This window comes from Amblyomma maculatum, chromosome 5 (assembly GCF_055883805.1).
Source record: "Amblyomma maculatum isolate TAMU_Amacu chromosome 5, ASM5588380v1, whole genome shotgun sequence".
NCBI classification, from domain to species: domain Eukaryota; kingdom Metazoa; phylum Arthropoda; class Arachnida; order Ixodida; family Ixodidae; genus Amblyomma; species Amblyomma maculatum.
Genome location: NC_139348.1, coordinates 89,896,432 through 89,907,829, shown reverse-complemented (window position 1 = coordinate 89,907,829; position 11,398 = coordinate 89,896,432).

Sequence of the window (11,398 nt, the reverse complement as noted above, 5' to 3'; positions counted from 1 at the left end):
AATGTCTCTGCTCTTTACTAGGCGGTCAAGGCTAGCCATGGCTCTCTTTCCCAGAAGCAGGCGTCTCCTAATTTCATGGCTGCAGTCTCCTTCCGGGGTAATCTTGGAGCCCAAGAAGAGGAAATCTGTCACAGCTTCCACTTCTTGTCCGTTGATGCTCCAGGACTTGATAGGGCAAGGCGCCATGATCTTTGTCTTTTTAATTTTCAGTTTATGCCCGAACTTCTTACTCTCTTCACAGGGCATTAGTTGGACATATTAGGCTTTTTTTAGTGTAAATGTATGTTATACATAAAAAGCAGAAATATTCATGACATACACTCTGCTTTGATAGTAGCCGCTGGTTTATAGTGACTTGTTCTCCTTTCTTTGCTATTATTCCCGTCTCCTTGCTTTGTTAAATAAGCCTTGCTTTGTTAAATGGTCCTGATTAAAAAGAAAATTGATGTAATGGCTTGGCAACAGAAAGGAAGCGGCACAATGCAATGCGCATAATCACACGATGAGAATAATGAGCTGGGTTGCCTTACACTTAAGACAGTCCATCGACCTAAATGCGCTTGCGATACTATACGTCCATTTGCCTCCCTTGGCCCCGTCACAACTAATTTCCACCCGCTTCTTGCTGCCGTTGCACAGTGCCGCTCTAGGAACCAATTATTGGGGCAATGCTGTCACATTTTAAAAGGGTACATTTCCACGGTTTCTTGTAGGAGATACAGCATATTGAACTAGTTTTTCGAAGCGTCTGGGCCCGGTCCGCAATGGTAATACACCCTTGTTAATAAATGCATAAAATTTAACATGAGTGATTCTCAAGTCAATAGCAAAAAAAAAAAAAAAAAAGAAAAGCAAAAACACTAAGTGCCCACCTGCACACTTCTGGCGAAGCCGGAGTCAGCCTAGAAGCAAATATCTAATAATGCAGGTGTCGAGCTTAGGGACCGTCTCGCGGAACGCAGCCGAGGCCGCGTCGAAAAGATAAAAGCAGATACAAACACGGCAACTGTTTTTGGAGGAAAAGTGCATAACGCAGAAGGCAAAAATATATACCTGAGCAAGCATGGATACATGACATTACACGCCTTTCTTAAGATCGCTGCTGGTTCCTTCGCGTGATAAATAAATAATATAAAATTTGTCGACACTTTTTTGGAAACAAAAATGGACTGCCAAATAATTGGTCGCTAAGTTAAGAGCACTTAAATATAGCCGCCACAGGCGCGGCGTCCAGCATGACATCATAAAGATACATTCCATACGAAAATATTTTCAATAGTGGTCTAATTGTCTGCCCTCGGAAGTCAAAGACAGAAAAAACGATTCTGGTAACCTACCCTCGCATGATAGGGTTCAGATGGCTGTCATGCAAAACTTTTCTTTTGCCCCCCATTGTATACACTTATATTCTCATTCGTTCTAGTTTCGCCGCCAAGTATCCAACAACCCTCCCATTTTCCGTTCTTTCAAAAAGTACTCTACGTAATGCGGCTACTCCTTCCTTCCACTGTGGTGCCGTGCAGGACTGAACATCAAATGCAGTTCATTGTCCGGCCATAGCCGTAGCTCCGCCGCCCCGCAGCTGTAAGATACTTTATATTTCTCTTTTCCTGTAATATTTATAGTTGTCACCCTCCCGTTACCTGCTTCCTGTTTTTTTAGGTAAAGACTGCGCAAAATGTGACCAATCGCAAATAAAACAAGCTGAACATTCAGAAGATGACTGATTTTTTGTATCGCTAGGTCGGACGTTCGCACTTGCCTAAGGCGCTGCGCACAATGTGGTCTATCACAAAGTAGACATGCTGAATACTTAGAAGATGACTGAATGCCTTGTGCCGCTAGGTCAGCCTTTTGCGAGTGTGCTGATTGGTGCTCGCCTGAGGGGCTTTGGGTTTCAAATATTTCTCTTTCGAGAAACAGTTTTCCTCACTACTGTGAGACCTCTACCAACTTCTTTTTTCACTGGGCTTTACGCAGCCGTTAACTTCTCGTCTGAAATACTTTTATGCCTAAGTTCTCAGCGCCTGCTCCATTACATCTTCCACGTTCAGGGCAGCAAGGTCATCGAGCGGCTTGATTCCCCGTGGTGCATAAAAAAAAAAAAAAACACACACACTAGATTTCGATTCGAGACACCAAATGTTGCAAGGTCTCGTTTTCAAGCCGGCAGCGCATTACCGAACTTCCCGAGTAGTCACATGGGGAACGTCGATCGGGCAGAATGCTCCTTTAAGTAACATCGCAGCCTTCGAGGTATTCGTTATAGAGCTTTGGTGTGAGATTCTCCAGGTTACTAGCATCAAAAGTAAATTGCTCTTAACCCCGGGAACTTATAGGAGCGAAAATTCCCTGGATTCCCTCGAGCAATACTCGCACTGTAGGAGTTGTCGAACTTAGAGTCAGTAAACTCTTCAGACGTTGCGAAATATGGCAGCGGTTCATCGTGCGTTTACCTTATACACCCAGTAGCGAACATTGCGGTGAACCACTTTGCAGCTCCAACTGTGCGTCTTTTTTTCTTGCGGGATGGGCAGCCGGCTTTTTATAAGCTCCAACTTCATCTGCAACAGTTGTTTAGCTGAATCGTCAACTTCACAACTTTCTTCATCTCCGCCTGCAACTCGTTTTCCCACAACTTCGCCTTTTTATGTCACTTTCTTTGCTCCAAACTCTGCGCTATCATTTCTGCTCTCATTCGACGTCATTTTTGTGACCACTACGCCACTATTGGGTACCATGGAAAAGCAGCGGGATAAGCTTTAACGTACCTTGGTGCTAGTAGGTTCTGGGAACTTGTAGAAGATACATCAGTTGAGCCTCCTGCTTTCCCCTACAACCGCGTCTCGTCTGATTTGCGAGTTTCCCTCCCTCCGGTCGAGTTTTGGCACAGACTTCGTCATTAACGTGGGATAGCTGTCGTTGCTTTTCGTTACCTTCACGTGGTGTCCGTCTAGGCAAAGAGGAAAATGCAATTGCAGCACCACTAATTCGTCAGCGGTTGATCTTAGTACCGTTGGCTTGGTCTTTTGAGCACTGTACTGGAGGTTTGCCGCTGCTGCACTACTACACCTATGCGCTATTATGTACGCCAGTTGACAAGCTGAGCGTCACTAGCTTGGTTCATTAGCCGCGAGGTTAGCTTGTTCAATGGCTGTCTTTTTTTGAGAGAAACTTCCTTCTCACACACGGTTTATTGGCCCAGATGTCTTCTTCCTCGAAATGTCTTGATATCACGAAAATCTGACAGGAGGTTGTAAACCTGTTGCAGGTTGCACCATCAAAATCGAAAAGCGTATACTTCTGCTTTGGTGTTAGTTGTTGCCTGATATCGTTCTTGTTTATTATATGTCACCTTCTAGAAACAGCTTCCTGCCCACTCGCTACTTACTGCAAACGCACATTGTCTTTGTCGGGAGCAGTAATTTTTAGTGCTCCCTCATTCTTAAAAAGAGCAGACTGGACTGCGTTTTCCAAAGTTTCTGGGCCCTGTCCCCTGTGCTAGCAATTCTTATTGTGAAAGCGTACAATATTTACGATAAGCATATCACAAGTGCAATACACAAAAACGAAACATAAGAATGAACAGTGAGTACACGCATGCAAACTGTACGCGACGTCCTCCTAAAAACAAGTTTTTAGTAAGGCGCGTGCCGAAAGCACAGGCCGTCTCACCGAAGGTATCCAAACCCGCACCGAAAGGAAAACAAAGGTCATTCCCCTCGAATGTACAGCACACCGGCAATGCACCTACAGACAACAGTACCGAGTAGAGGAGAAATTAGGAATCCGGAGAAGTAAGCACACATCACCATGCCGAAAACAATGCGCAATGCTACCAAACAACGAGCAGGAGATCTTAGTCTCTTCCAATTTTGAATGTGACAATGGAGCATGTGGCATATATTTATGGGCGCGTTTTCTGCCTCCTATAGTAGGTGCAAACCAATGACTGTGCTTGCTTGCCAATAGTTTCCGGAAAACGATACTTTTCTGAAATCTTGTAGAAAATTCCGTGACTGAGGCGCCGAGAAGCAGACTACTAGGACCATTAGACTATACAGCGTGCCATCTCGCCAGCGCTTCGATGGCTCCTGTATCTAGGTGGCTTTGTATTAACGTTGCCCCGTCATAATTTTAACGATGATGAATAAAGATCAGTGGGGCATTGGCAGGGAATGTAGTAAGAAGAAGGGATAACCGATGGTCGCTAAGGATAACCTGTTGGATTCCAAGGTCGTACGGCAGAAAAGTAAGCGCAAAACAGATCAACACCAGACAGGTAGACAGGACAGGTGTCCTGTCTATCTGTCTGATGTTCGTCTGTCTTGCGTTAACTTTTTCCCCCGTACGATAATGAACCAACCAGCCCAACAACAAGTATTACTTCTAGATTACAAGGAAAGCAAAGCGTAGCCGGGGTGGCAGAAAGTTGGGTAGGCGGATGGGTAAGAAGTTCGCAGCGCTCAATTGGATACAGCTATCACATGACCGGATTAAATGAAGTAATGTAGAAGAGACCTTTGCCCTGCAGTGCGTATAGTTCAGCTGCTGCTGCTGCTGCTGCTGAAGGTGATGATGATGATGATGTTATTTCTTTGGTTTCGTGTGCTTGGGGTTATGGGGTTTAGCGTCTCAAATTGACTCAGAATATGTAAAAGACGCCGTAGTGGACTTGCTATTTCTTTCGAATTTGACCACGTGAACTACTGAGTCCAATTTCACTGTCTCTGGTTACAGATTTCAAATCATGGGAAGGTCTCTTCTTCGAAGTTTATTAGGCCGTGATAACTATCGCAGCAGCTGCCATAAATTTGTACACAATTTGCATGCGGGGTCTGGAGCTACCAGTTCATGTATAGTGCATGGTAGACTGTACTGGTAATGGTGAATACGGTAAGCTTGTATGTATCCACTGCGTGAAAGATTCTGTTTTGTAACCGGGAAATGCAGAATGATTGCATTGACGCTAAAAGTAATGTAAAGGGGCCAACCAACAATTAGTGGGCTTGGCTCCCGCCATATTTGGGCCGATTCCCAGCTAAAGTAAATTACCGCAGAGATAACTGCAAGTTCACCATCATCATTATCATCCGCCTGACTATACACACTGCAGGGCGAAGGCCTCTCCCATATTCCTCCAATTAACGGGGTCCTGTGCTAGCTGCATTCATTTGACCCCTGCGAACTTATTAACCTCGTCCGCCCACCTAGCTTTCTGCAGCCCCTTGCTACGCTTTCCTTGCCTTGGAAACGAGTTTGCTACCCTAAGCGAACATCGGTTATATTCTCTTCAAACCACATGCCCTGCCCATGCCCATGTCTTCTTCTTTTCTACTAGAATGACAGTAACTTGAGTTATTTCTCTGACACACTCTGCACGTTTCCTATCTCTTAATGTTACCCCTACAATTTTTAGTTCCATAGCCCTTTGTGTTGTCCTCAACTTAAGTAGAAACCTCTTTGTTAGCCTCCACGTTGCAGCCCCATAGGTCAGTACCAGTAATATGAAACTAATCTATACTTTCCTCTTGAGCGATGTCGGTAAGCTTCTAGTCATAATCTGCGAGTGCTTGCCAATTGCGCTCCATCGCAATCTTATTCTCCTTGTTATCTCCCTTTCACAGTCCGGATCTGCGGTTAATACCTGTATGTTCTACACTGGTTAAATTGAAGAAGGTCCATCCCTGCACACGAAGCCTCAAACAGGGCCTGTTTTAGAGCTGCTGAGTTTGGCTATAGCAGTGCCTTGTGTATGCTCCATTCTGCACAGCCAACAATCGGCTTCTTCCATTACCTACGTCCGGGGACAACGGGATGTGTGCGGCTCGCCAGAACAAGGCGCCAGTCTTATTTTTCATCAGATATTACCTTGGCTACACCTGGTTGGGGTCAGAATGCGTTCTTTTGTCTGTGGCTGGATCGTTCTGGGCTCCCGCTGGCAGCCAGACTGGCCAGGACGTTTGGCCTTGGCTACGCTTGGGCAGCAAGCAGATGACAAAAGGGTAGTATGAGATTGAGGAGTGTGTGCGGCGATATCTGTTTTGGTTATAGAGACCGCGGGTCTTCACTCGACGCTTTGTTTGACCTGGAGTGCAGTGCAGGCACCAGTTTCACCCTTCTCTGTGTCGCCCATAATCGCGTGTTTTGCAACCTTCACTAGTTAGTGATTTTTTACGCTTTTATGCGCGCGTCGTCTTTTCTGCTCTCGCGATTCACATGCCTGGATGGTGGCTTCATATTGCGCTCACCGAGTTCGGATTCGCAACTATATCATTTGCCAATTCATTGCTGATTTTCCACTCTCAGTCCTGAGCTCCCAGTTTGCATGCAGACAAGTTCTGTAAACATGAATATTGTCAACGTGCACGATGTAGTTAAGCGTATGGTGTTTTATGTATTCTGCGCAGTAGAACTGTGCAGAATTTTTTCGAAAATGCTCAAAAATATTTGCGAAGTATGAAATGTATGTCCTATCAACACTCACGTGCCTCATTATGTCAAAAGGCTCCTCATTGTGGTCCGCCAAGCATACACGAAGAAACGAAACACCGGAGTGCAAATATTTTTATTTGAGCGCTTATTCTCCACAGCGAAGGTTTAGCATATGTATACGACATACTGCTTTAGTGCCGGCCCCATTTCGTATTGAGGAATAATTCAAAGCAGCGCACGCTGACAAATTTGTGCTATCGGTACGGGCGCATCCACCAGAAAACGTCTGAGCAGCTCAAGTGTGCTTGCCGAGATTATGTGCATTACGGCGCACGACAGACAGTTCTGCGCACTCATTCCTCAATCTTTCGTACTCACAACTCTCAGAAAATTATCACGAACGTATAAAACAAAAGGTCGCAGCAGAGTCGATCGCAAATCAGCGATTGTAAACACGAGCATAGTCGACAAATGCGGCGATGCGAGTGCCCAGCGTGTGGTTTAATGATCAATGCGATCGAACGTTCTCACACCTGATGCCAAATAAAAAATGTTAAAGTGGACGTATGATTTTCAAACTCTCTCGAAGCTCATGTATGCGCGTAGCCACCCACGCAAGTTCACACCTTTGCACTGTCCCAAACGCGAGAAGCAATTTGTTCTGCAGTCTGCCGCCGTCGATAACTTCGCTCCGTTTCTTTCGTAGCTAAGAAACATACTTCTAGAGTATACGCGTGCGTTATAATGAAAAACTTTCCGACTCAATAAAGCGGGAAGCAAATTAAGACTGATAGTACTTCGAGGCGGCTCGCACACATTGCACTTCACCGCCTTGGTTATATCGCCGTCATTATGAACGCTTTCTCGGCCGGCTCGCTGGTTCCTGTTGTCGTCCACGCATAAGACCTGGCCTTCACGAGCATGCTAAATGTCCTCTGCTTGTTCACGCTGAAAACTGCCCATTTCTCTAATTCTATATCTGCTGTCTGTATTAATCTGGTTTTATTTCCGGAGTGTACCTCTGTGTAAGACAAAATCGAGTGAGCTCATGCATGTAGGATATCCGCCCGCCCTATGAGTAACGTCGAGAGCGCTTAAGGTTTCTCACTCGGCGAGACTCCCATCGTCTCTCAATGCGTCCTGTTTATCGTCTGCAGAGTAGTGTTGAAGGGCGGCCTTGAACCTTTATATAGTACGGGTGATTGAAATTAATGAAAAATAAAGTAAGCTTACATTTTGCTGTATCATCATCATCATCAACATCATCCGCCTGATTATACCCACTGCAGGGCGAAGGCCTCTCCCATATTTCTCCACTTAACCCGGTTCTGTGCTAGCTGCATCCACTTGACCCCTGCGAACTTCTTAATCTCATTCGCCCACCTAACTTTCTGGTTCCCCCAGCTACGCTTTCCTTCCCTTGGAATCCAGTTCGTTACCCTCAGCGACCATCGGTTATCCTCTCTTCGCACTACATGTCCTGCCCATGTCCATTTATTCTTCTTAATTTCCACTAGAATGTCGGTAACTTGAGTTATTTCTCTGACCCACTCGGCACGCTTTCTATCTCTTAATGTTATCCCTACCATTTTTCGTTCCATAGCCCTCTGCGTTGTCCTCAACTTACGTAGACTCTCTTGGTTAGACTCCACGTTTCAGCCCCATAGGTGAGTGCAGGCAAGATGCAACTGTTGTATACTTTCCTCTTGAGCGATACCGGTAGGCTGCTAGTCATAATCTGCAAGTGCTTGCCAAATGCGCTCCATCTCAATCTTATTCTTCTTGTTATTTCCTTTTCATGGTCCGGATCTGCGGTTACTACGCGTCCTAAGTAGACATATTCGCCCACTACTTCCAGTACTTCGCTACCTAATGTAAACTGCTGTTCCTTCCCGAGGCTGTTGAACATTACCTTAGTGTTCTGCATATTGATTTTCAATCCTACCTATCTACTTTTCCTGTCTACGTCATCAATCATTATTTGCAGTTCATCCCCCGAGTTACTTAGCAAGGCAATGTCATCATCAGCAGAACGCAGATTACTGAGGTATTCTCCATCTTCCCTTATCCCTAACTGCTCCCATTCCAAGTCTCTGAATACTTCCTCTAAACAAGCTGTGAATAGTAATGGAGAGATTGTGTCTCCTTGCCTAACACCTTTCTTTATGGGAATTTTGTTACTTTCTTTATGCAGAACTATGGTTGCTGTGCAGCCACTATATATATCTTCCAGCACTTTCACGTACGGCTCGTCTACCCCCTGATTTCGCAATGTCTGTATCAGCGCCGAGGTTTCAACTGAATCAAATGATTTTTCGTAATCAATGAATGCTATGTATAAGGGCTGGTTATATTCCGAGCATTTTTCTATCACCTGATTGATGGTATGGATATGATCGATAGTAGAGCAACGTTTCCGAAACCCTGCTTCATCTTTTGCTTGATTGCAGTCTAAGGTTGTCCTGATTCTATTAGCGATTACCTTAGTAAATACCTTATACGTAACAGACAGTAAGCTGATTGGTCTGTAATTTTTAATGTCCTTAGAGTCCCCTTTCTTATGAATGAGGATAATGTTTGCATTCTTCCATGGTTCCGGTACCGTCGATGACACCAGGCACTGCGTATACAGGGTGGCCAGTTTTTCTAGCACGATATCCCCCCCCCCCCCCCCCCCCGTCCTTCAGCAAATCTGTAGTTATCTGATCCTCTCCAGCCGATTTCCCCCTTTTCATAATTTCTAGTGCTTTCTTGACCTCGTCCTTCGTCACTGGTGGAACGTCTGACTGTTTTTCCCTACCGCCAATCTCATTACGGTCCTGACTACTTTGGCTACTGTAGAGATCTGTATAGAACTCCTCGGCTACTTTGCCTATCTTGTCCCTATTAGTGATGACGTTGCCCGCCTCCTCCTTTATCGCTTACATCTGGTTTTTGCCCATGCCCAATTTCTTCTTTACCGCTTTAAGGCTTCCCCCGTTCTTCACAGCATGCTCAATTTTCTCCATGTTATACTTCCTTATATCGGCCACCTTGCGCTTATTGATTAGTTTTGATATCTCGGCCAATTCGATCTGGTTTGTTGGATTGGAAGCTTTCATACTCTGGCGTTTCTTAATCAAATCTTTCGTCTCCTTAGACAGCTTACCGGTATACTATCTAACTATGTTACCGCCTACTTCTACCGCGCACTCAGCAATGATATCTTTGAAATTATTGTTCCTTGCCTCTAGGGTAATGTCGCCATCCTCAGTTAGAGCTGAATACCTATTCTGTAGCGAGATCCTAAACTCTTCTGCCCTCCCCCTCACCGCTAATTCGTTGATGGATTTATTTGTTACTAATCTGTTGCGTTCCTTCTTCAGATTTAGGCTAATTCGGGACCTCACCATCCTGTGGTCACTGCATCGCACTTTCCCGATTACCTCTACATCTTGCATAATGGCGGGGGTTGAACACATTATGAAGTCGATTTCATTTTTAGTCTCTCCGTTAGGACTTTTCCATGTCCATTTCCGGTTCTTCCGTTTGCTGAAGAAGGTATTCATGATTCGTAAGTTATTGCGCTCTGCAAACTCAACTAGTAACTCCCCTCTGCTATTCCTAGAACCAATGTCATAGTCACCTACAGCCTTGTCTCCTGCCTGCTTTTTCCCTACCTTGGCATTGAAGTCGCCCGTTAGTACAGTATACTGCGTCTTTACTTTTCGCATTGCCGATGCTTCATCTTCGTAGAAGCTTTCAACTGCCTGGTCATCATAACTACATGTAGGTGCATAGGTCTGTACAACCTTCAGTTTATACCGCTTATTAAGTCTAATTACGATGCCTGCAACCCTCTCATTAATACTATAGAATTCATCTATATTACCCGCTATATACTTATTGACAAGGAAACCTACTCCTAGTTGTCGCCTTTCTGGTAAACCTCGATAACATAGTACATGCCCATCCTTTAGTACAGTATATGCCTCATTTGGCCTCCTAACCTCACTAAGCTCTATGACATCCCATTTCATGCCCTCTAGTTCCTCTAACAGCACTGCTAAACTAGCTTCACTAGCTAGGGTTTTAGCATTAAACGTTGCCAGGGTCAGTTTCCAATGGCGGCCTGTCCAGCGGAGCCAGGCTTTCTTAGCACCCCCTGCTGCGTCACAGGTCTGACCGCCGCCGTGGTCAGTTGTTCCGCAGCCGCTGGTGACTGAAGGCCGGGGTTTTGTGGAGCTTATCATGAGAGGTTGCGGCCAATTACTGCACCAGGGTGGCCAACGCCTACTCTGGTGAGACAGTGCGTTGCCGGAGGTGTTCACCGGCATCAGGTCGCACCCTAAACCTGTTTATGCAATTCCATCGACACGCGGATTTTTTTTTTTTCGCCCGGTGGAGAATTGCGCGGCATCGGGATTTGTACTCCGGTCGTCTTGCATGCAAGGCGGATGTTCTAGATGTTCTACCGCTACGCCACCGCTGCAACTTTTGCTGCTGTAACTGTTCTCTTTTTCCTTGTTTTCAGCTCGGCTTATATTCAAGGAGTGCCCTTTTGTTTTTCGGGATTTCAGATTTATGGCGTGCGCTTAGAATCTAGGTTGGCCCAGGTTAGAGGGAATAAGGCACGCGTCTTTCCTCGGTGCAAACGAACAATTTAGTTGATGATTAGCATGTGTCTCGTGTTCTTCACTTTCTCAGTGCACACCTAAGTCATATTCTAAATATCATGATGTGCAAACAAAAACGCAACAGTCATTGTCGTTTTCAGTTCACTTTATTAAACCCGTAACCAGTTCGCTTCTATGTACCAAACTTGAAAAAAACTTCTAAACCCTGCCGAGAATGTTCTGGCTTAAAGACACTCTCACTCTGAATATGTTTGATGCTTACGAAAAATGTAAAATTCGCACAAAACAAGTGTGCACAAAGGAAGCGTCTGCTTGTCATATTAGGCCGTAAGAAAATCTCGAAATAT